Genomic DNA, 24996 nt, shown 5'->3' with positions numbered 1-24996 from the left:
CTGTATTCAAGACCATTGAATATAGTACAAATTTGTTTTGTTCTTGAATGCTTTGCTAATAGTTTGGACATTTTTACTTTCAAACAACTGCAAAGTAAAATATTTTTTAATTGAAGAAACATTTTTTTATTTGTATTATTTATGCATAAATAATTTAGGCAAAATCTTCGCTAGGATTCTACTAAATAGAATAATACCTAGTGTCGCCGAGAATATTCTCCCAGAATCACAGTGCGGCTTTCGCGCAAACAGAGGAACCACTGACATGGTCTTTGCCCTCAGACAGCTCCAAGAAAAGTGCAGAGAACAAAACAAAGGACTCTACATCACCTTTGTTGACCTCACCAAAGCCTTCGACACCGTGAGCAGGAAAGGTCTTTGGCAAATACTAGAGCACATCGGATGTCCCCCAAAGTTCCTCAACATGATTATCCAACTGCACGAAAACCAACAAGGTCGGGTCAGATACAGCAATGAGCTCTCTGAACCCTTCTCCATTAACAATGGCGTGAAGCAAGGCTGTGTTCTCGCACCAACCCTCTTTTCAATCTTCTTCAGCATGATGCTGAACCAAGCCATGAAAGACCCCAACAATGAAGACGCTGTTTACATCCGGTACCGCACGGATGGCAGTCTCTTCAATCTGAGGCGCCTGCAAGCTCACACCAAGACACAAGAGAAACTTGTCCGTGAACTACTCTTTGCAGACGATGCCGCTTTAGTTGCCCATTCAGAGCCAGCTCTTCAGCGCTTGACGTCCTGCTTTGCGGAAACTGCCAAAATGTTTGGCCTGGAAGTCAGCCTGAAGAAAACTGAGGTCCTCCATCAGCCAGCTCCCCACCATGACTACCAGCCCCCCCACATCTCCATCGGGCACACAAAACTCAAAACGGTCAACCAGTTTACCTATCTCGGCTGCACCATTTAATCAGATGCAAGGATCGACAATGAGATAGACAACAGACTCGCCAAGGCAAATAGCGCCTTTGGAAGACTACACAAAAGAGTCTGGAAAAACAACCAACTGAAAAACCTCACAAAGATAAGCGTATACAGAGCCGTTGTCATACCCACACTCCTGTTCAGCTCCGAATCATGGGTCCTCTACCGGCACCACCTACGGCTCCTAGAACGCTTCCACCAGCGTTGTCTCCGCTCCATCCTCAACATCCATTGGAGCGCTTACATCCCTAACGTCGAAGTACTCGAGATGGCAGAGGTCGACAGCATTGAGTCCACGCTGCTGAAGATCCAGCTGCGCTGGATGGGTCACGTCTCCAGAATGGAGGACCATCGCCTTCCCAAGATCGTGTTATATGGCGAGCTCTCCACTGGCCACCGTGACAGAGGTGCACCAAAGAAAAGGTACAAGGACTGCCTAAAGAAATCTCTTGGTGCCTGCCACATTGACCACCGCCAGTGGGCTGATAACGCCTCAAACCGTGCATCTTGGCGCCTCACAGTTTGGCGGGCAGCAACCTCCTTTGAAGAAGACCGCAGAGCCCACCTCACTGACAAAAGGCAAAGGAGGAAAAACCCAACACCCAACCCCAACCAACCAATTTTCCCCTGCAACCGCTGCAATCGTGTCTGCCTGTCCCGCATCGGACTTGTCAGCCACAAACGAGCCTGCAGCTGACGTGGACTTTTTACCCCCTCCATAAATCTTCGTCCGCGAAGCCAAGCCAAAGAAGAAGATTTATGCATAAATATTTAAGGTGAGCACGTTTTCAAAATGTGTTTCTTTTAAATATTTGACACAAAGAGTTTTGACATCTAGATGGAAAAAAAGCTTTGCTAGGTATGAAAAGCTTTCAGAGAAAGTCGTGGGAAAATATTGTTCTGGCATGAACGTCAAACACATTTCCATTTCTTGAAATGCTGTCACCAATTACAGCTTCACCTTTTGACTCTAGGACCATTTGGACAAACAAAACTGGCTTTTTCGATTTGTCCAAGGTACATTTGGAAAATATAATAACTAACAATATGGTGTTCCCGAGACAGAATATCTACACCATTGTAAAAGTAGAACTATCCAAAGTAACTTGTAAGTGACTGTGAACAGTGTACTTTAATTCTTATCTCAATTAAGTGTTATTGTGAAATGATTTTGGAAATTATTGCAATTTCTGTCTATCAAAAATTGGTGAAAGCAATTCTGCATCACTGACAATTTAACAGAGAAGAAATGGTTATCTACAAAGAAATATAAAGGTAACCTACTTAATTTGATGCATCAATGTAATTTAGCCATTTTTGAATAAAATACAGGGCCAGGTAATTAATCAGAAGCTTTGATTCGAAATAAAATGTATTGATTTAGCACTAATGTACTGGTTTTGAAATGTCTCCAATAATGAAGAGAAATTTAAGTGGTCCTCAGGATATTGCTTGAATGGAAAAATTCTTGGGCATCAACTGTGTTTTTGTATGTTATAACAGGGATAATATTAAATCAGAAAATAATAATCAATTTAATTTTGCTGTAATAAATACAATCAATTCTCCTATTCACATCCTATCTTTAATTGATAAAATATTGACATGTTGCAGACTTTTATTTGAAAGGCAAATGTCTGGGTGCAGACATCTCCCTCAAGAAGAAGTCGAAGTATTGGATGTTCACTGAATGAAACCAACTGTTGGATCTCATTGTTAGGCCATTGAGGGCTCAAGAGGAGGAAGAGAGAGTGATGGAAATTAACTGGAAACTTCTGTTGTTAACTTCATTTCTACTGACCTTCAACTGAATTTTTAGTAAGAGATTCTAAGAATTCCAGTGATAATTTTGCCTCAAAATATTGAATAATTGCAAATTATTAACTAAAAATAAAAGCAGGTAATATGTATAAGGCTTCATCAGCAAGATGATTCAGACATAAAAAAGGCCAAAGGACAGCCAATGGGATGGATGGAAATAAATAATCCACGATAGTCTGAGCAACAATACAATGCTAAGGTGAGGTAAAAATATTTTTTAAAAATTCACACCTGCAGCAGAAATTGATTTAATTTGCCTCCAATATATTTTAATTATGTCAATCACGTAACCAGAACAAGAACCCCATAGGATAACGAAATGCCTTTAACCCTATGGTGAGATGATTATTCCTATCATCAGATATGGACAGAGCTTCCCACAAAACATTTTTGTGATATAACGAATATGCAACGTTACTGAGGTCTCCATAAAATCAAAGGATTACCTGTTTTTGTTGAACTGGAATTAACATTGTAAATCCAAGTAAGAAATGGAAGGAAAGTTAAATCTGCAAACCACAGTGACAAATCTTTGGACATATTGTGGTTGATCACTGAGGTAGCTGTTTAATCTCAACATTGTTAGTCTAATGCAGAAATTACATTGTGAATAGAAAATACAGAATACATAGAAGAACTATGCAGTTATCGATGGCAGCAAAGAAGAGAACATGTTCCTGCAGTGCAAAGCAATGTGTATATATCAGTGAACAGAAGAGCATAAAAAAGCAAAAGTAGCAGTAGGCCCTTTATTTCCTCATGCCAAATAAGATCAGGTTGTTCAATGAGATCATGACTGATCATGTACCACAGCAGAACTACCTTGCCTGAGGCTGCATGGCTAACTATCCCTTCAATTTCCTTTGGTGTCCACGTTTTACTTTACTCTCCCTTATAGCTTGGTTCATCAACATTTGTCATGACTCCAGTACTGAAAAATATCCTGAACTTGAGGCAATAAAATAATGAGATAAACATTGTATAGCAAAATGAAGTCAGAATGTTTTATAGGGAGGAACATCTTTTACATGAAAATACAAGATATGTAAAGAGAACACAATTTAGGTACTTTAGTCATTGGAGAACAAACTGCCCCTTGATGAAAGAGAGACTGCAAGTGTGAAAAGCTGTTTAAAAACAAAACCTGGTAGACTTTGGGAGAGCAGATGATGTAATGTAATTAGTTTCAGGAACAAGTGGATAGTTTGGATTACTGATTCCAGACCTATACTTTCATAAGGCTGATACTTCTTTTGACATAAGAAGAGGCCAGATCTTTGCTCATTTTTAAAGTTCAGTTTGAAATATTAACATAAAATTGTGCAATAACTTCCCTACTGCCAATCATTATGAGTCTGACCAAAATTTTAGAGTTGTATTAATTCAAGATGAATGCTTCTTTCTGACATTATGACATATTGACTGACAGAAAGCATTGGCGTGAGAATAGAATGTCAAAGTAAATAACAGGATGTGAAGGTTATACTTGTATACCAATAATGTCAAATGCTCTGCCAAGATTTCAAAACTTAAATTTAAATTTTGGCAGTTATGCTTTAGATTCCATATGTTCCCTCCGCAAATACCTTTAACGTTGGATAATCACAGAATCATGGAATTAAAGCTTTTGGCTCAGGAAAAGCAAAACAAAATGTTTCTTAAGCTAATTGAACAAAATCCAATATAAACACAAATAGCAATAAAGACTAAAAAAAAGTGTGCAATTAGCATTACAAGTGCTCATTATAAGGCCCAAAGATTAATAAAACACATGGAATAATGATGGAAAATGAATGTGGAGATGTGAAGTCACTCAGCTAATACTGCCCATCTCATGGAAAGAAGGTGAAATCTATTACTTAACCAAGAAGGTCAGAGATGCTAAACCATCCAGCAAGACCATCTTCAGAATCCTCCACAACATGCTTCCACTGGCCGTAGCATTGTGCAGGGGCAGTGGGAAAGCCAAAACAACTTGAAATACCAGCTATGCAAACACACACTATGGAGATTAGTTTGCATTTGTGTAGCATATTTCAATGTTGTTGTATTAAGTTAGCTTGACCTGCAAACATTATTGAAATACCACTTTTTTCTTACACGAACGGCAACTGTGGATATTTATTTATCACTCTAATGTCTATATATATTATATACTGGAGAAATTTACTGCAGCAAGTAATAATTTTGGTGTCTATGTACATTGTACTATCTGTATGACAATGAACTCAATATCATTATCATCAACTTACCTTGCTTTTGTTTTTGCTGCCAGGAAGTTGCTGTCAACAGAGCAAAGGTAATTTGAGGAATCTTGGTGAATGGAATGAACAAAAATGTTGTACCTGGAAATGATTTCTTGTTGGACATTGAAATTCCAGTTATATTTTATCATTCAGTTCATACAAAGTCTTGTCAAATCAATGTGTGTGCACATTCCATCATTATGAATTCTGCATCCCCAGCAAAACCACCCAGTAACACTCTTGCACAGGTGAATGAGATCTTGAAACATCAATCTCTTTTTCTAATAATGGTTGGAAAAGTTGGCAATGTTGAAGATATCTCCTGTTCCAGTTGGAGAGGAGCCTGCAACTATTAGCTTTACTGCCTGAGAAAACATTCTTCATTCACTATGATTTTCATAAAATAAAGAGCAGTGCAGGTCAGGAACAGGATCTTTGGTGGAGCACTTTGGTGCTGACCACATGGTCTATATCATAGTCTAATGTTCCTTAAATGTTGCTGGTCATATCTGCTTCTACCACCTTCCCTGATAGCATGTTCTTGACACTCTGTCTAAAAAAAACCTCTAAAATTTATCCCTCTCACCAAAAAGGCATGCTCTCCAGGATATGACATTTCTACCAAGGAAAAGGCTTTGATTACCCTACAAATGGTTCTCAGAACTTTACATTGGCACATAAGATAGAGGAGCAGAATGTCTGATGCATTTTTCTTCTCAACCCCATTTATTTGCCTTCTCCCCCGCAACCTTTGACACCTTTACTAATGAAAGAACCTATCAACTCCTGGTTTAAATGTATGCAAATGAGTCAGCCTCCACAGTTGTCTGTGGCAATGAGTTCCACAGGTATGAATTCCATCCCTCCAGAGAAAAACAATCCAAGTTGGTTCCACCTCACCTTATAACTAAAACTGTAATCCAGGCAACATCCTGATGAACCTCTCCTACATTCTCTTCAAAATCTCCACATCCTTCCTAAAATGGAATAGGCAGAACCACACAACATACTCCAAATGCAGTTTAACCAAAGTTTTATGCAGCTGACCTGCTCACTTTTATACTCCAACCAATAAAGGCCTTCCTATCATTTCAATGTCAATTTATGGGTGTTAATAAAAGCTTAAACCTTGTTGTTGAAGTCCAAATTGACTCGTATCAATGCAATGTTGTACATGAAAAGACATCACAATCTGCTTTCTATGCTAACAGCCAGCAGACATTCGTGTATAAATTTTAACTCACACTGTCGATGCGTGCTTATGTAATGAAACAACAAACAGCAGGTAGGTTTGCTTGCTCAAGATGATTGGCAGAGAGAAACATAGAATTGTGCAGCACCAAAGGATGCCATTTGACTCACTGGATTCGTGCCAGCTCATACAGAGAGTAATTAATTTAGTATTAGTTGCTGGCCCACATCCCTGTAATATTTTCTTTAAATAATTCTACATTACTATTTCAATAGTTACACTTGAATGAGTATCCGTTGCTCTATTAAGATTGAGCACTTTAAATTCTCACTACTTATTATGTAAAATAATGTTTCCCATATAATCACTAGCTCTTTTGTCATCTGAGCCCTTGAATTAATGACCCTTCAGACACAGAAATCACGGAAGTTTCTATTTATTTGCTCGGATAAATCCTTCATGGCTTTAAACACTTCTATCAGATCTGCTGTTCTTTGAGAACATCATCAATTTCTTCAGACTATCTGTTCAGCTGTAATTCCTTATCACTGGAATCATTGCAGCAAATTTCTCTTGGAGTTTTTCCAAACCCTTGTAGTCTATGAAATTTGTGGTTGGGTGGAAACTGGTTTAGACAAATTCAGCATGATCCCCTGTGCTTGGTACTCAGACATTCCATTTAAAGCACATTGTGAAAAGGTCCTAATTGTTTTCTATGTGGTGCCACTCCCTTTAAAATTCAACCATTTTGTATGTATGACCTCTCCTCATCCTTCCAGTTGAAATACAGTATTCATTTCAAAAATTTCCCAACTAAATTTAATCTGCTGTCATTCAATTTCTCCATTCCTGCTGTATCCTCTTGAAATTTATCAGTTTGCAATCTGCTGTATACTTTGTGGTCAAATTATGTGTCATCTATACATTTTGAAATTATGCTCTCTGGTCCAAATTCTAAGGATATTGAAAACAATGGTGGTTCTGGTACTAAACCTGGTGATTGCCACTGCTGTATGATATACACCATTCAGTGCCTCTCTGTTGTGCACTATGTCTCAGCCAATTGAATGGGATGATGTTCTACATCCTTTTCACCTGTAAGCTTCATTTTTGCCAAGAGTTATGATGTATGATATTTTCAAATAATCAAATGCTTTTGGAAATCCATTTACTGTAAATGTGTGTATAATAGTCAATACAGTATAGAACTCATCCCCCTATTTCTGACCCAAAAATCTGATATTTTCCATATATAGCACGTAAAAGTCAACACCTCCATTTTTCACCCCGGCTTCCTGCCCTTTGGAACTCCCGACGCCCCGACTGCAGACTCTCGCCTAGGCCCCAGCTGCCTACCCATCCGAGCTCCTGATGTCCCTGCCACCCTCCCATCAGAGCTCCCGATACCCCAATGTGGACTCTCACTTAGGACCCGGCTGCCTGACCATTCAAGCTCTCAATGTCCTGAACATAGACTTACCATCTGGTTCCAGCCCCAGCCCCTCCCCATCTGAGCTCCCGATGTCCCGAACAACACAGGTACTTACCGCAGTAAAAAGTAATATGCATGTAATAGTCGACTCACTAAATTTTACCCTAAAAATTGGTCCACAAAATTCAACATTTCCACCCTCGTATATGGTATACACGCCAACCTTAACCTATTAACCTCCTATTTAAAAAAAAACTGGTGTGATTGGTCATCTCATTTTGACCAACAAATTGCTGAATTTCCTTTATTGTTCAATTCTTGACCAAGTGGCTAATATTCATTTACATTATTGGAGAATGTGTAACCCAGTGTACAACTTCTCTAACTTGTGAAGGTTCTGAGGAATGGAGGAGGAGAAAGAAAAGTGGTGCTGATGGTATTTAAAAATGAAGTAAAAGGTAATAAGAAAGAATAACCTCATCCCTTTGTCTGACCTGCTGTGTTCCACCAGCAGTTTGTTTCTTGTGGAATAACAATGATTTTTACAACCTATTAAAACAGCCTGGAGGGTTGTTTGTGTTGACCATGGTAACCAGTTAGATTTGAATTGAAAAGTAAAAATAACTATAGATGCAGAAAAGCTTCTTCTAATAGAGGTATGCTAAATTTCCTCTGACCTGTGAAATACAAATATGCCTCACAGGACATCAACGTGATATTTACATTCTGGAGAACAATGTGTACAAAACCAATCATCAACTGGAAAAGCCTTAAATTTTCATCTTGGAACTTGAGTAAAAGCTAGCTTCACTACAGCACATTTATGAATTTGAGTGCTATGTGGCCAGCATGTTTCTGGTCACTCCACAGCTTAAACATTTGCAGGCAGAGGGAATGGATAGCGAAGGAAGATCAAGAAGGCCATGCAGGAGTTCTATACATGTTCTTTAAGCAATATTCACCACTGAATAGTGAAAGAGGGTGATGATTTCTTGAGAAAGTACATCTCGTGCCAAGTCCTTGGTGGCATTATTCACTCAGTTGTACACAAGAGAAATAGAAAGGAGAGAAAGCTATAATAGTCAGGGATTTGACAGTTAAAGAGGTAGATATTTCTGTACCTCAGAAGTAGGTAAACAAGCAATCTACAGACGTTGGGGTCTAGTACACAAAAGTGCTGGAGAAACTCGGCAGGTTACAAAGGTTACAAAGCCGTCTGCTTTCTATGGATGTGGCATGACCTGCTGAGTTTCTTAAGCACCTTTAAGGATCTCAAAAATACCTATTTCTGGGTGCATGAGCGAGTACAGAAAGAGTAAGAGAGAATTACAGTATACTTGACAAGAAAATGTAAGTACAATTCAATTGTGTCCTTAAACCAGCCAACAATTTACTCATCTAATTAACTCCTGATATGCATTCTTTGAACGTATTCACCTGTTTGGAATACAATGAAGGCTTTTTGACACTAGATAAATTGCATTTAGTATATTGCAATTGTCCATTCTTTATTAATTCCATGAAAAATACAATGTGATTGATTGACTTTCCTTTTTCATCCATGCTGACAATTCATTGCTGTGATTACATTTCTCAATGTTGTCCCGCTCAATCTTTCAAAAGGGAGTCCATTATATTTCATGTTTACTCTGACGAGTACTGAGATACAACAAAATACATGTACTCACATGGCAATTTGTGTAAAAAGTAACCAATAAATAAACAGAAGTCCAGGGAGTACTATTACAATTAGTCGAATAGTGCAGGGTTTAGGGTCTGGAGAAAATTAGTTAGGGAACTAACTTTTCCCACTGAAAAGATGGTAGGGAAAATGGAACTGTGGTTGACAAAACAATTAAGAGGAAGAAAGAAGCATACGTTAGATTAGGAAGCAGGAGACAGGAAGGGTTCATGAGAATTATATGATAGTGAGGAAGGATTTATGAAAGGATTTGGGAGAGTTTGAAAGAGACCATATGAAGTCCCTGACACGTAGGATTATGGAGAACTCCAGGACATTCTATGTGTATGTGAAACACAGAAGAATGATGAGAATGAAGATGGAACCTCAAGAAAAATGGAGGCAGCTTGTTCCTGGAGGCAAAGGACGTCGAGGAGATCCTAAGTGAATACTTTGCCTCAGTGTTTATGAGAGAAAAGGACTTTGATCAGGGTCAGCTGAGTTTTTCCAGTACGTTTGCGTATTGAGCTCAATCTCAGCATCTGTCTACTTTCTTGCTTAACTTAATAGTACAGAATGCAATTTTGGTTACCGTATTTTAGTAGGATATATAGTGAGTGGAAAGGATGTAGGGAAGAATTACTAAAACTTTACAGAAATAAGAAGGTGCATATTGTAAGAAAACAAGAGCAATGATTGAGGTCACTGTATCAAGGGCTTTAAAACAATGAAACAACGGGGCAGCACAGTTGGAGTAGTGGTTACTGCAATGCTTTTGGAGCACCAGCGATTGGGACTGGGTTTTGAATCCCATGTTGTTGGTAAGGAGTTCCCAAGTTTAAATTGAACCGAGCTGAACCAAATCAGGAAGCTGAAGTGGGGCCAGAATTTGTATTGGACATAGAATTAAAGCAGGAAGTGACTAGAATCTCAGGACCATAGATATTGAGTGGATTTAACTGTTTTGAATATGTCCTGATTGCTTGAGATGCTACTACCTGGGTTATATCCATTCAGCAAAACCCACCTGGTTATTTTTTTAAAAACTGTACCAATCAGTCATTTAATATGCACAGATTTCCTGTTTGCTATTTCAGGCTAAAACATTGAGACCATATGATATGTTTTCCAACTATTCCTATTGATGATGAAATTGGAAAGGCTATGGACAAAACAATCTTAAATTATGGCAGGAGGAGCAAGTCTACTGTTGAATCAAAAACTTCAATAAGTTTTACTTAATGCCCAGATTTGGTCTTCCTTCAAGATGATAAAGAATTTGTGAAATGTTCAGCTGTGTCTGGTGTAAATTTCCACATCTGTATATGTTCATTGGGTAGGTTATTACTGCAAACATGTTTACAACATCTCCTTTACTCAAACAGACCATGGCCTTGGATCTTTTCTATCAATTAATGGATCAAAATAAGTTCAGGAAATGAGACTGCAGTTTTTCATGAAACAAACTAAAATATCAAAATTGGTGAAGGAACCTATATATTTAAGCAAGAATAACACAATAATCTAAAGGCTGTTAACAGACAAACACAATAAAATACACTCCATTGATATAACACCCATCACCTGATTTCCAATTTCCATCCATTTCTGATATACTGCAAATATTATTATCTCTCCAAAAAAATTTATTTATAGGTCACAGGGAGACAGTGATATTCCCAGCAGGATGTAACTGATCTTGTTTGAAATCCTTCTGAGGAGGGAACAATGCATTGTGGAAATGATTGGCAATTCAGCGCTGGGAATATGTTCTGCAAATTGTAGTTGTGGGATTCACCAATGCAGATTGAGTGGGGAGAATGGGAATGTTGGGGAAAATCTGTACAAAATGTGGATGTCAGTTTCAATGATAATGAGAATCATTATTAACACTTTATATTGAGTTAACACTTCTTGAATTCATTTTGTAAGTTCCATTCGCTTTGGTTTTTTTAAATAATTCTATCTGTCCATGTGATCTTGTGCAAATGAGGGATGATGACAGGCGGTATTAGGTTGCTATAGTTACGTACTTCAGCAGATTGTTCACACAATTATTTCAGTCTTGATGGGAAAGCATTAGAGTCCTTTCCCATGACAATTTTATTATGTTAAATGAAACAGCAGTGCCATCTTTTATTGCAGCTACAAATTGCATCAGTGAGAACGTTGCAGTTGGTATTGCATTGTTGTCAATGCAAAAACACACTTCAAACCACAATGAATATGAAAGAATTAGACAAGATGACATTTGAAATCTATGGATCCAATTTTTACTGCATACATGAACTGAATAAAATGTGATGCCTTTTTATACACTGATTTCTGGTGAAGAGGTTTGCAGTCAGGATAAGACCCCAGTAGCTAGTACATGGCCAAAGCGCAAATTAATGGGGTTTCGGGTCAATGTCACATTAATTTTAGAAATTCAACTGAAAATGCTGGAAATACTCAATACTATTTTCATTACAGACGCAGTATTTCTACTATTTTGGGTGTGCAGCAACATTATTAACAGACCAGCGGCGTGGGTTTAAATCTGCCGCTGTGCATAGGGAGTTTGTACATTCTCTCTCAGACCATATTGGTTTCCTCCAGATACTCCAGTTTCCTCCCATGTTCCAAAGATATATAGTTAGCAAGTTAATTATACATGGGTATAACTGGGCAGCGTGGAGTGAAAGGCCCTGTTATTATGCTGTATCTCCCTCTCTAAGTATTTGCTGTTTTTAACTAAGCATTTTTATATTTTCTGCTTTAATTTTATATTCAGTATTTCCAGCAGTTTTCTGTCTTTATTTTAGATTTCCAGCATTTGGAGGTTTTTTAATTTTCATTTACTTACGACACTACTCTGGACATAAGTGCTGGTGGATCTGTGTTTGGAGTATCTAATGACCAGCGTTCACAGGGGAGATTGGTCAGCTGCATCCTTTGCCCATCGTTGCTTGGATTAAGCCTATTATGTTTATTTATTTCGATGATGGGATTTAGCCTTCAGGGACCACACTTTTTTTGAATATTTTATTTTTGATTTTCAAAGACTCACATACACTTTCTTACAACACATGGATAACATACAGAGTCCATTTTTTCCCTCTCTACCCCCTCCCCTTCCCCCATGCCCCAATACAACAGAGAATAAAGTTATATAAAATTATACAAATGCAAACAAAATAGACAAACATCACTGAGGCCTTGTGAAAAACTGAAAAAAAAACCCCAGGTAATTAGATAAAAAGGGGTAAGGGGCATAAAAAACAACCCAAGAACACATTGTCTATGTCTCGTCCCACATCTTTGATCCCAATAGTTTCCTTGCTGGGACAGGTTACTTCATTTCCTTCATTCCAAAGGGGTGAAAATTATGTCTGTATACTTATGAGCTTCATATAGAGTTGCCACACTCTAATGAGGTGTCACATTTCTTCCTTAAAAAGTACGTGATTTTCTTCTGGGGAATACAACTCTGTATTTCCATATTCCATCGTGTAATATTTAGTTGGGAGTTGGACTTTCATATGACTGCTATACACTTCCTGGCTACCTCCAAGGCAACCTTCACAAACTTGGACAGTTTAAACATATGTCCATAATGTTTCCACAGAAGGTACAACTCTGGATCCTGTGAAAAATCCACTTTTGTAATTTTTTTCAGAATGTCCTTCAGGTGTTCCCAGAAGGGTCTCACCTTTGTACACACCCAGGCTGAATGGATAATGGTTCAATCTCCACACCACACCTAAAGCACATTTATGAGATTTCTGATTTAGATTTATGTAATTTTTGTTGATGAAAGAAATTGTATTGCACCAACCCATACCTGACATTAATAATTTCTTTCATGCTATCCAGACACAAGTCTGACCAGCATCGTTCATGGATTGTTTTCCTAAGTCTGACTCCCACCTTTCCCTTGACCTGTGTAAGCTCAACCATGACCCCTCACTTTGGAATAGGAGACACATTTAGAAATAAACATATATATTCCCCCTTCGAATTAGAATCTCCATGCCTCTACATACAGGCAGGGTGTCAATTTGTCCCTTAAAAAAGATCTTAGTTGTAGATAACAGAAAAAATGTTCCATTAGACAAATCATATTTATTCCTCAATTGATCGAATGACAAGAGCTGCCCTCACTTGTAACAATCCTTGATACACCTGATCCTCTTCTGGCACCAGGTGTCCAGGATCTTATTGTCCAGAGTCATGGGTATTAAGTTATTCTGGATAAAGGGAATTTTGGGAGATATCCCCATCTTCAATCGAATACATTAATTTATTCTTTGCTGGGTCTGAAGTATATGCTTTAGTGTAGGGTTATCCGTTTACTTTGAAATTAATTTAGTGTCCCAATTAAATATAAACTCTCCTGCTATCTTTTCACCTATCACATGTAATCCAGTTTTTGCTGAGGAGGGGAGGGGTTCCCCTTCCTCAAAGAGTATGGCGACGAACCTCGTCTGGGCCACCCAGTAATATTTTTTGAAATCAGACAATTTTAAAACCCCCAATTTGTAATCCAAAATCAACTTTTCCATGGAGATTCTAGCCACTTTATTATTTCACAGGAGCTTTCAAACAAATCCACTGAACAACTTATAAAAGCCCTGGGTAACAGAATGGGTTACGACTAATATGGATATTTGTAGACTAGGCATCATCTCCACTTTGGCCCACCAAAGTTATGAGCAGAGTTCTCCATCTATCGAGGTCCTCCTCAATCTTCCAGGGCAAAGGGAGACAATTGAGTTTGTAATAGTTGCATATATCCTTGTCTACTTTTATCCCCAGATATTTAATGCCTTCTTGTGGCCATTTGAATTAACTTCCTTGTTGGTATTTTCTATAGTTCCCTTTCATCAGAGGCTTGATCTCATTCTTATCCATATTAACCTTATACCTTGAGACCTTCTAATAATCCTCTAGTGTTGTCCTCAGCCTGGCCAACGAGCCCCAGCCCCCAGGCCCGTCAAATACACTAACACATCATCAGCGAATACAGGGTCAGCACTAGAACAAATGTTGAGGTGGGCATAAGTGTGTTTGAGGGAGGCTCATTCAGTGGAGGGGGGTGCTATGTCAACAGAGGAGGGGATGCTAGACAGGACCTACCTGTCGACGGGGAGGTGGCAGGCGGGAAGGACACATGCTAGTGATGTGGTCATGGGGCAGGTGGAGAGTCACTAGCATCCGTCAACTAGATGCTATTTACATGGGACGGGTTGGGCTGGGTCTGCCAGCCAGCAATTGTCGTGGCCGAATGGGGGGTGATGCCTGCAGATGCCCCCCTTGGGGCTGACCCTGAGTGAATAGGTTGATTTTGTGTTCCTCCTGGCCCACCTTGAACCCCTTTATGTCTGAATCCCATTGAATGGCTTCTGCCACTGACTCAATAGCCAATTTGAACAGTACTGGGGACAATGGACATCCCTGCCTATTGGACCTATTCAATGGAAACACTGTAGACATCTGCCCATTTATAATAACTTTAGATTGGGGTTTAAAGTGTCCTAACCCATTAACAAATGTTTGTTTCAGTCCAAATTTCTCTAGCACCTAGAACAAAAAGTCCCACTCCAATCTGTTGAAGGTCTCCTCCACATCCAGAGCTATAGTTACTCCTGAAACCACCCCCAGACTGTGCCAGATAGCTAGCTTTGTTCTTTGCTGATTGCCCCTTTTCTACAAATCCAGCTTGATCTAGATTTATTAATTTTGGTAAATATGCTGCCAACCAATGCTTTTGCTATGATTTTATAATCTGCATTCAATAACGAGATAGGCTTATAAAGAGGGGTTCAATGGGTCTCTGTCCTTTTTCTGGATCATGTGTAGATTGCTGTTGGGAAAGACTCTAAGAGGGTATGTGTTCCCAATGCCTCGTCCACCACCTTCATAAGAAGGGGCATTAAGAGATCTTTGAACTCTTTATAAAATTCCACAGGAAAACCATTCTCCCCTGGTGATTTATTAGCCTGCAGTGAGCCCTAGGTATTCTTCATTCTCCTCTCTGAGAAGGGGGCATTCAGCCTCTCTCAATCTTCCTGATCCAAATTTAGTAGCTCCAATGTAAGCAAGGAATAATCTACTTTGATGGGATCCACCCTCCCCCTCAACTCTGATTTATATAGCTATTTCTATCAAACTTTCTAAATGTTTCATTTTATTTCTTCTGGTTTATGTGAAATCTTGCCTTCCCTCATTTGAATTACATCTATTCTTCTTGAGACCACTTCTGCCCTCACCTTCCTGAACAATATCTTATGGGCCCTCTCACTCAGTTTATAATACCGTTTAGTTCTTAAGATCAATTACTTTGTCCTTATACATTCGCAGTGTATTATATTTGAAATTTTTATTCACTAAGTTCTTGCATTTTTCTTCTGAACCCACTCTTTGATAGTCTTTTTCCAATTGGACTATTTCCTGTCCAAATTATTGATCTCCTTCATATGCCACTTTTTGATACCTTTGGGAAATCCAATTATCTGGGCCCCTTAAATTTCAGGGATCACATTTGCCAGAAAGAGCAGAAGTTAATAAGAAAGCTTAGAGATTGTGATCCTTCAAACACTGACTGCGGCACCACCATATCTTAAAATAATTCCAATACTGATTAAACAAATCCTTAGTTTGAATCATTTCAATAAATATGGCACCATTCAAAATGTTCTTTGTTTTAAGGTTTCTGGAAGTGCATGAGATGAGAGTTTATTGTCATATTCAGAATTACAATGTACAAATGTATTGAAATTCGTTCAACTACACATCTACCTTAAACACACAAACAATCTGTAAATTAAATGCTATACAAGAGAACAAACAAATAAATATTTTGAAGGTGCAGATATTGCAAAAAAAAAGTGATATTACAATAGTGCCAAAAGAATGTAGGTGGTTCTAGAGTAGTATTATAGTTAGGTAATGAAGGAAGCTTCAAGAACTTGATAGCCATTGGGGAAAAAAAAACTTCCTGAATGTAAAGGTACAAAACTTCATGTCTGTACCTTCTGCTGTAAGGGAGCAGTGACTTGGGTAGAGAATGACCAGGGTATTGTCGGTCCTTTTGTGATGTTGGCTGGTTTCTTGAAGTAGTGCCTTAGATATATGTCTTCAGTGGATTGTTTATCATGTCTGTATTGGACTTGGCTCAGTTTGCCACTTACTGCAGACTTCTGTGCTCCTGTGCCCTGAAGTTTGGAAACCAGATGGCAATGCAACCAGTCAGTATACTTTTCACAGTTCATCTGTAGAAGCTCAATAGAACATTTGGCAATATTCCATATCTCTTAAAATCCTTAGAAAGTAGAGCCATTGGTGTGTCTTCTTCATGGGTGCCTTGATGTGCTGGCATCAGGAGAGATCCTCCAATATGTTGATGCCCAAGAATGTGAAGTTACTAACCATCTTGACTGCCATTCTGTCAATGAAGTCAGGAGCATGTACCCTCAGCCTCCCTTTCCTAAAGTTCACAATAAGCTCTTTAGTCTTCATGAAGTTGAAAGAAAGATTGTAGATGATCAAGTCAGAATTATTATGAGCTCTAGTTTCATTTAATGTGAGTACCACTTTAAGGGCTAGTACAGGCTGCAACGGGGAAGTTTGGAGAGAAGGAGTTAGAACAATTCCCTGAGAGTATATCCCTTGAAATGCAGTTCCCATTTGAACAGATAGAGTTAGACCAACATAGATTTGAAGGCAGAGGAAGCAGCGAAGCAAAGGCAGTTTGAGAGAGGGAAGATGAGAAACGGAGTTCCACCTCTGGCCTAGTGAAAGGTTTGTGAAGAGAAGGAAGGTTCCTTCATTTGATGAGGCTGAAATTGATAAATACTTCCAGCATCTCAAGAGAATTCCTGAGAGTTTAAAGTGGCCTCAAGACCATTGGTCCCTCATGTTACAAAGCGTGATTAAAGGGAAGGCCCAGCAGGCTTACTTTGTCCTTACAACCGAACAAGCTGCTGATTACGAGATTGTAAAACAAGCTGTGCTAAGGGCTTTGAATTTGTTCCAAAAGCTTATAGACAAAAATTCAGGAATTTGAGGAAATCGGTGAACCAGTTTTATGTGGATTTTGTGTATGACAAAACTATGTGCTTTGACCAATGATGCACATATTAAAAAAATGATGATTATAATAGACTGAGAGAGCTGGTGTTAGTTGAGGAAATTAAAAGGTGCATTCCTAATGACATAAAAGCATATTTAGACAAAAAGGGAGAGGAAACTTGGCAGAAATCTTCTAAACTAGTGGATGGGTATGCTTTAATCCACAAAGTTAAACTAGTACAAAGTAGAACCTTCCAAAAGGGTAATGTGGACTATCTAAGTAAGTTCGAAAATAAATTGGGAAGCAATGCTCGGGGTAAAGATGAAGAGAAGCAAGAAAAGTAAAAACCTTCAGGTCCCCTTTGCCATTATTATAAGAAACCTAGTCATGTGAGGGTCACTTCAAACAAAATATTGTCCCAGTTTGTCCATCTAATTTGAGTTGTGACAACTCCCCTTTTCCTGGCATAGGGGAAACAAAACATGTGATTTCCACTATGCTTCCAAAAACCCTGGCATGGGTCAGATGAAGTGACCTTTCTTTTGGTCATGGTGGGGTTATCAGTAGGTCTGGAATCTTAATGATTTCTATGTTTTTCATCCCTTTGAATACATGCACATGGTGCTACCTCCTTTTCTTTCTTTTTTCTCAGTACAGAACAATTTGCTATCATGTGACCAGGTGGGTTCAATAAGGCCCTTTCAAAATAACCTTTCCTTTGGTCAGGGTGGGTTTCTGTAATTCCCCTGACAGGGAGAATCAGTCCATTTCACACTGAGTCACTCCAGAACTGTGTTCATGAGATGGGTGCTGATCACTACATGTGCTGTCCCTTTAACTGCTTCTCTCACATCCTCCAGAATATCAGTTTTGGGCACAGTCAGTACCTGATTGTTGTCACTCAGTTCTTGCCACGGTTGTGAATGGTCACACTCAGTACTACCCCTTAAAGTGACAGTTACCAAATAAAATGGGAGCTTGTAATACACTGCTCTTTGTGTTTTTTATAAATGACCTAGAAGAAGATATAAAAGGATGGGTTCGTAAGTTTGTGGATGATACGAAGGCTGGGGGAGTTGTGGATAAAGTTCAAGGTTGTTGTAAGTTAGATAGAATGGAAGGACCTGGGAATACAGGCTCATAATTCCCTGAAAATGGCATTACAGGTCAATAGGGCAGTAAAGAGAAATCTCTAGGCATACTGGCCTTCATAAATCATAGTGTTAAGTATAGGAGCTGGGAGACATTGGTGAGGCCAAATTTGGAATATTGTGTGCAGTTCTGGTAAACTAACTCGAGAAAAATATCAAAAAAATTTTAAAAAAGAGTGCAGAGAAGATTTACTAGGATGTTGCCTGACATCAAGAACTGAGTTACAGGGAAAGGATAAACAAGTTAAGACTTTATTCTCTGGATCATAGAAGAATGAGGGGAAATTTGATAGAGGCATTTAAAATTATGAGGGGGATAGACTGAGTAAATGTAAATAAGCTTTTTCCACTGAGGGTAGGTGAGATACAAACCAGAGGAAATGGGTTAGGAATAAAAGGGGGAAAGTTTAGGGGGATCATGAAGGGGAACTTATTCACACAGAGAGTGGTGGGAGTGTGGAATGAGTTGCCAGCTGAGATGGTGAATGCAGGCTCAATGTTAACATTTAAGAAGAATTTGCACAGGTACATGGATGGGAGATGTATGAAGGGCTATGGGCTGGGTGCAGATCAGTGGAACAAGGCAAAAAAATGGTTTGGCACAGACTAGCAGGGCCGAAGGGGTCTGTTTCTGTGCTGTAGTGTTCTATGGTTACCACAGAATATAGAAAGGATGCAGAGTTTGGCGGATAAGTGGCAGATGAAGTTTAATCTGGTAAGTGTGAGGTGATGCATTTTGGAAGGTCAAACTTGAAGGTAGAGCACATGGTTAGTGGTGGAATACTTAATGGTAGGAGTCAGAGGAAACTTGGAGTCCAAATCCATAGATATATCAGTGTTGCTGCACTGGTTGGTAGGATAGCTAAGAAGGCCTATGGGATGCAAGGCTTCATCAGTCGGGGGATTGAGTTCAGGTGTTATTTGGTAATGATGTAGCTCTGTAGATCTCTGGTGAGACCACACTTAGAATATTGGTTTCAGTTTTGGTCACCTCATTACAGGAAAACTTGGAAGCCATGGAGAGAGTGCAGAGGAAATTTACCAGGATGTTTCCTGGATTGGCAAATATTTCTTATGAGACAAGGTTAGCAGAGCTATGGCTTTTCCCTTTGGAGCAAAGAGGATGAGAGGTAATTTAATAGAGGTCTACAAGATTAAGAAGCATAGATTCTTAATCCCATGGCAGGATTAGTAAACACCTGAGCTAATCTGTACAAAGTGAAGGAAGGAAAGTTTAGGGGAGACAGCAGGGTTAAGTGTTTGTTTTTTTTTACACAGAGTTGTGGGTGGCTGGAATACGTTGCCAGGGTGCTGGTGGAAGCTGGAACAATAGGGGCATTTAAAAGACTCTTTGACAGGCATATGGATGTATGAAAAAGAGAGGGCTACAAGTTTTGGCTTATTTTCTAGGTATATATAGGTTGGTACAACATCATGGAATAAACACCGTGTCCTGTGTTGTAATGTTCTATGTTCTAAGTTTCTGGATTCCCAGAGTTAATCATTTTCTGCTGACAAGATGATGTTGTTCTGAGAGCACCCACTGACAGGTACACCCAACTTACCAGAAAATGACATCTATCCATCCACGTAGGTTGTGCACAAAGTATCAGTATCAACATAATTCAGAGTTACTTTTCTCGAATGGCCCAATATAACTGGATAACATTGCAATTACATTTTGCTTTCAAAATAATTGATTTTCAGATGTGAATTAGATGAGAGCCAGTATAAATTTCTAGGCTACATTTTTTGTTATTTGGAGTAGTTAATTCAACTTGTTCGGGACTGATGAAATCACAAGAAGTAGAATGATAAAGCATTATGGAACATTATTAGATTTGTAATATTGCTATTTTATAAACAATTAAAATATTTCTTTGTTAAAGAAGGAAGACTGAGGTTCAGAAGAAATAATCATTCTAACAAGATTTTTGAAGTCTGTTATATTCTTGTAACTAAAATCAATACGGTGTATAATGGATAGAAGTTGTTACAGAGCCCAGGAGTGAGAGGTGGTGACTCACCAATAGAATATACTATAACATGAAGAGATGGAATTAAGATCAACTTCAGTTTCCATTAAAACTCTCACTCTAGTCTCTCTTGTTCCCTATCCCACTATCTCTTTTTCTCCAGCTCCCCACCCCTTCACTCTCCATTCAGAGAGCAACCCCTCCCCCATAACTCTTTTTTTTCTCTTTTACCCTCTCACCTGTATCCACCTATAACCTCTTACCTGTTAGTCTATGCTCACCCATTACTCCTTCTTCCCTCCTCTCCTCTCTCCCCCCCCCACCCCCCTCCCCGCATACCTTGAAGGGCTCAGGCCCAAAATGTCAGTCATCCTTAACTTCCTAGAGGCGCTGCTTGTCTTGCTAAGTTTCTCCATCATTTCTGTGTATTGCACTGAAGGATTACATTTTCTAAGGATTGTTTCAGCTTCTTCATTACATTGGGCTCACTTTACTGACTATCCTCTGAGAAATGTTAGCTCATCCAAAGGATTGTAATGGTTAGTCTGGCACTTGTCCTTAAATTTCTTGTATAAAGTATCCTAATATTAATATCTTAACTTTTTGATGATTCTGATCAAAGCAGGTGATCATTTAAATGCTAAGCAGGTAATATAAATTTTCACAATTACTCCCAGCTTCAAATGTGCGACCATCCACCATGGAAAGTTGACCCTTATGCACTGATTCAAGCATCTGCAATATAAATCATGCAATAGCCTAGCAGTGAAACCACAATGCTAGACGCACAGTGAAACAGGTTTGTCCCTGAAAGTGCAGAAAGTAATTATTTCCACCATTCACACTATATAAGTTGAGTACAAGAAAGAGATTTCTTAATTGCCATCTGTGCATTGGCTATAACCAAATTGAATTAAAGTTCACATTGGAGATTGGGCTGACCAAAAAACATTTAATATTGAAATGTGCATAAATGAGTGAACAAAAATACAGCTGTGAGTTGCAACTGTAACAGATGTGAACAGGATTAATAAATCAACATCAAAGTGTACTGGAGACAGAGGAAGAATTCTTCAGGGGGATAATAAGCAAGAATAGAAATCTGTTGTCACACACCTAGGGAGAAAAACTGCACTGACAAAGGAAATCCGAGAGCTATTCCTGACTTTGTGCATCTTATTCAAAGGTGGTTATTGATTAACTAGTCAATAATATGATAATAAAAAGTAACACTAATTTACTCACTTAAAGATGCACAAACCTAAATTAATCAGAACTAGTCTGAGGACTTTTAAAGCAATATATGCCGATTTCCCCTCAATTGGATGTCTTTGATGGACAGCAGAAGTCCATGATGTACAGATGAAAATAAGTTATACCTTTGGACAAGAGGTCAAATGGCTCCTAAAAAATCTTTATCTTTCAGCAGACAAATAGAGCTGGATTTGTTTGCAACAGCTTCTTTCTGCTGTTGTGTAAACCCATGAGTATTGACATCAACATCATTATGCTCAGATCTCAGTGCTTAGGTAATCTGAACAATTCGAATTCGAATCAACAAAACAAAGCAAGCAAAAGTTGACATTAACCAGGTGCTTACATCACCCATCACAGCCAGTTGGCTGATATCGCCTCAAACCGTGCATCTTGGCGCCTCACAGTTCGGCGGGCAGCAACCTCCTTTGAAGAAGTCCGCAGAGCCCACCTCACTGACAAAAGACAAAGGAGGAAAAACCCAACACCCAACCCCAACCAACCAATTTTCCCCTGCAACCGCTGCAACCGTGTCTGCCTGTCCCGCATCGGACTTGTCAGCCACAATAGAGCCTGCAGCTGACGTGGACTTTTACCCCCCTCCATAAATTTTCGTCCGCGAAGCCAAGCCAAAGAAGAAAAGAAGAAAAGACATCACCAAAGCATTACAAAGCATATACCGGTATTTTCTTACCTTTACATTGCAGCCCTTTACCCATTGTAACACAAATTCACAACCAACTCAATTTAATCTCAGGCTGGTTCTTTCCTCCACTGAATATTAAATGTCAACAATTGATTAATTCTTCAATTCAAAGTCCAACTGAAGCTCATAAAACTGTAGGATATCAGAGACATTTTCAATTTGAAACATGAATTTAAAATAAGTATGCAAATTCTGTACAATACTTGATAATGTAATGCTTTTCACGATTTTCTTCCAAAACTTAAATTTGCAAAGATATACTTCAAATGAGTCAACAATTCCTTTCTCTCCACCGCTTTTGCTTGACCCATTGATTTTTTTTTGCTTCAGACTCCAGCGTGTGCAGTCTCTTGTGTTCTCTTTCAATTGAAGATGTTTAAATGGTGAGTCACTCAGTTTGTTAGAAACATTGCTTAACAAAGCAAAGTATTTGATTGATGTTTGGCAACTATTGTCACTTTGACTGAGTTAGAGAAGAAAAACTTCAAAATCCTATCAGATTTATTGTCAGAGTACATACATGATATCACATACAATTCTGAGATTCTTTTTTTTCCCACGGGCGCAGCAGAATTTCCACTAGTGCAAAAAATAAACTGCACACAGCATAAACATGTAAACAAGTAACAGAACTATAAACTGACTGTGCAATGCAGAGAGAACAAAAGAAAATCAATAAAGTTCACAAGTAAGAGTGCTTAAATGAGTCTCTGATTGAGTTTGTCGTTGAGATGTCTGATGGTGGAAGGTTGCAGCTCTTCCTGAACCTGTGGTGCAAGTTTTATGGCACCTTTAGCTTTTTTTTTGATGGAAGCAGCGAGATCAGAGTATGTGCTGGTGGTGTGGGTCTTTGATGATTGCTACTGCCCTCCAACAGCAGTGTTCCCTGTAGATGTACTCATTAGTGGAGAGAATTTTGCCTGTAATGTCCTGGGCTGTGTCCACTACCTTTTGGATGCTCAGGGGTATTGGTGTTCCTGTAACAGACAGTGACACAGCCTGTCAGCACACTTTCCCCACACCTCTGTAAAATTTGCCAGAGTTTCTGGTGTCATACCAAACCTCCACAAATTCCTGAGGAAGTAGAGGCACTGACGTGCTTTCTTCATGATTCCATTGGTGTGTTGGGTCCAGGAAAGATCTTCCAAGATAGTGATTCCCAAGAACCTAAAGTTGCTCACCCTCTTCATCTCTGATCCCTCAATGATCATTGGATTGTATTTCTTTGGTTTTCCATTCCTGAAGTCAATAATCAACTCCTTAGTTTTGGTGACATTGAGTGCAAGGTTGTTGTTGGTGCACCTTCAGCCAAGTTTTCAATCTCCATCCTATATGCAACTCGTCCTTTATACAACCAAGAACTTGAAAACATTAGTATCATGAGGCACTCCCAGAGAAAATTATACAAGAGCTAGAGGAAACAATTCAAGAGGTAATGCTCAGACCCTTTGGATATTAAAATAATACTGCTTCCCTTTCTCATATAGCAGTACATTTACAAACTCACTTGCAGCCAAGTAAAGATACAGCAAGCAGAGCAGTTAGCGGCATGTTTAGTATAACATTCTTAGTGCTAGTGACCTGGGTTCAAATCCAGCATTGTCTGCAAAGATTTTTTTTAATGTTCTCCCTGAGTCTGTGTGGGTGTCCTCCAGGTCCCTCCATGCTGTATGTCAATGTGTAAATCAGTAACAGATGTAATTACTCAGTGCTATCCATTCTCACCAATACCCTTCTATTGAACGCAGGTAAGATACTACTTACTACATGAAATGGTCCTGGCTGAAAATGACTGCCTCAGCAGGACAGTGAATATGTGCAGCTGAGCTGCACATGATGCTACAAACGTCTCTGCTATCATGCAGTTATACCTGTCAGACCAACAGGAAGCCGTGCATGAAAACAATGTCCTGCATCTTCCCCAAGCAAGCACATAATTGAAGAGTCTGCATAATAACTTTCACCTTGTGCAAAAAGAAGACAACTCATGGTACAAATGGAACATAAAGGAATTGCTTTACTGTGAATGTGATAATATGCAGTTTGTATATCATTAAACAACTATTGCTTATTATACACTTAAACAGGAACTATTGATTTTATGCAAGTAACTGATGATGTCATGTTCTCATTACCAAACTCAATATTCAATCATAATATTTTCCAATTGCTATTCATATCCTCCATGAATAAATAAATTGATCTAATACAGTATAATCCCCATTATCCAAATTCAATCAACCAGAAAGTCAAACAACTGGAAAAAAAATGGAAGAAATCAATAAATACATCTCAAATAAATAAGATTGGGTGGATTGGCCCCACAAGGGAGTGCTGAGACTTTGTTAGACACGTGCAGGTACGAGCAATGCCCCTCAGTGCACATGTATTCTTTTCGCTGTTGCCACATGTGTGGAAGTGAGTCAGGTTGTAGGCACAAGGAAAGTGCACTGAGGGTCTGACCAGGACACTTGCATGGAGGTGAGTTGGGTTGTCAGCGTAAGGAAGGTTTGCCAAGGGCCTGACCAGGACACTTGCAGGG

At 39.0% G+C, this 24996-nt stretch overlaps 1 long non-coding RNA gene across 2 annotated transcripts; it reads left to right on the top strand.

The window, feature by feature from the left end:
* Nucleotides 1-2135: 2135 nt before the first annotated feature.
* Nucleotides 2136-24476, top strand: LOC138752776 (uncharacterized). 2 transcript variants are annotated; one of them, XR_011350923.1, is made up of 5 exons: nt 2136-2217; nt 2557-2760; nt 5039-5062; nt 22785-22837; nt 24203-24476. It is a non-coding gene; the product is annotated as an uncharacterized lncRNA (long non-coding RNA). The 2 variants fall into 2 exon arrangements; XR_011350924.1 differs by lacking the exon at nt 2557-2760.
* The last annotated feature ends 520 nt before the right edge of the window (nt 24477-24996 follow it).

Source organism: Narcine bancroftii, chromosome 2, assembly GCF_036971445.1.
Source record: "Narcine bancroftii isolate sNarBan1 chromosome 2, sNarBan1.hap1, whole genome shotgun sequence".
Taxonomy (NCBI): Eukaryota; Metazoa; Chordata; class Chondrichthyes; order Torpediniformes; family Narcinidae; genus Narcine; species Narcine bancroftii.
This window is presented reverse-complemented; position numbering and strand designations above follow the sequence as displayed.